This window comes from Buceros rhinoceros, unplaced genomic scaffold (genome assembly GCF_000710305.1).
Source record: "Buceros rhinoceros silvestris isolate BGI_N320 unplaced genomic scaffold, ASM71030v1 scaffold22139, whole genome shotgun sequence".
In the NCBI taxonomy this organism is placed as follows: domain Eukaryota; kingdom Metazoa; phylum Chordata; class Aves; order Bucerotiformes; family Bucerotidae; genus Buceros; species Buceros rhinoceros.
Window position 1 is genome coordinate 463 of NW_010432376.1, and position 1,550 is coordinate 2,012.

A 1,550-nucleotide genomic window follows, 5' to 3' on the forward strand; every position below is an offset into this window, starting at 1 on the left:
AAATTTGCCAGCCCAGGCGTGAAGGCGGCACCGTGCCCACAGCATCCCTGGGCGGTTGAGGCTGCCCCTCCTCCCCGAAACCGGGAGCAAAGCTCGGGTGGGAAAGCAGGGGTGGTTTGCGGGGGGTGGTAGCAGAGGCAAAGGTGAGGAGGGGCAAAAAGCAGGGTGTGAGCAGGGCGACGTGTGTTCACAAAATAACTGTTGGGCCTGGAAATGCTGAATGGGGATGGGCACAGCCGACACTTGCAAATTGCAGCGCTGAAGCGAGGAGGAAAAGCCCTGCGTGTTTGTTTTGTTCACTTCACAGCACTGTCAGTCTGCTTTCCTGGTCCTTACTGTGGCAGTATGAGGAGCCATCTACTCCATTGACCAGGAGAGGTGCAGCCAGATACAGATTTCCGTAGGTGGGCTTCAAGCAGAACTCAAAGGTGTGTGCAAAAAACTGTGGCTGTTCTTCAGCGTGTTCCTCAGTCTGTTTCTCAGATTTGAGACCACTGGTGCTCGTCCCAGCTCAGGCCATGGGATCTGCACATCATTTCCAGGAAAGAAAAATTAATGTTTTAAACACCCTACATGCCTTCAGCATGGAAAAGCACAACTTACCAAAACCCTTCTGGGGAGGGCCACCTTGAGCAGAAAAATGACACGAGCCTGTAAGTATCTGTGAGCACACCACAAAAATAAATGTTTGAAGGACTGGTACATCTGGGCTTTGTTTCCTGCATATGGGCGAGATGTCAGATTTAGGTCACCCTGCTCCGTGTTCAAGCTGTGCTTCCTGTGAGCACCTTTTCACACGGCTCTAAAACGCTTTGACACGGCGCGATGCAACACGCAGAAAATGAAACGTTGCTGGCACTGAAGGGAACGGGGAGTTAAGAGCTTCAGTGCAGAATCTTTGCTTTTTAAGGCTGGTGTCCTCCAGGTGATGGAGCCTCCTGCAGCAGCAGCTCTCTTCTGACTCCTCAGCAGTAACAGGATCCCGTCTCCCTCCTGCATTTAGATGAGACCTTTGCCGCCAGCATGAAGGAAACCCAAAAGCATCAAGTTCGGGGATGGCAGGGAGAACACACGTATATATAATTTCACCCACTCGGCAGGTTTCTGAAGTTCTCTGATGCCCTCTGAAGCACGTGGGTTGCGGTCCCCCCTCCCACAGGGTTACTGCCAACCACAGCCCCATCCTCTGACCCATGGGGCAGCAATCGCCCCACGCCGACTGCCCTGAGCCCCATTAGGGGGGGTTTATAGTTACACCAAAACCTCCTCTGAGCGCAGCGCGGGCTCTCTGCCCCTGCTTGCCAACAAAGCCACTTAAAAGGAGGAAAAATAATCCAGGTGATTCGTTCCCCTGGCCCCACCACCATGACTGCTTCTGTTTCGATCACTGGGAGAAAGGCAGGACAAAGAGCTCAGTCTTGCTGGTGCTGAGGCAGCCAAGCCCCGGTGCATAGTATGTCCATTTCTGTTTGTGTCCGGGACACCCCAAAACACAGTGACCACACCAGGCCCCCCCCCCAGAAGCATCACGGCGTGATCAATGGAAACAC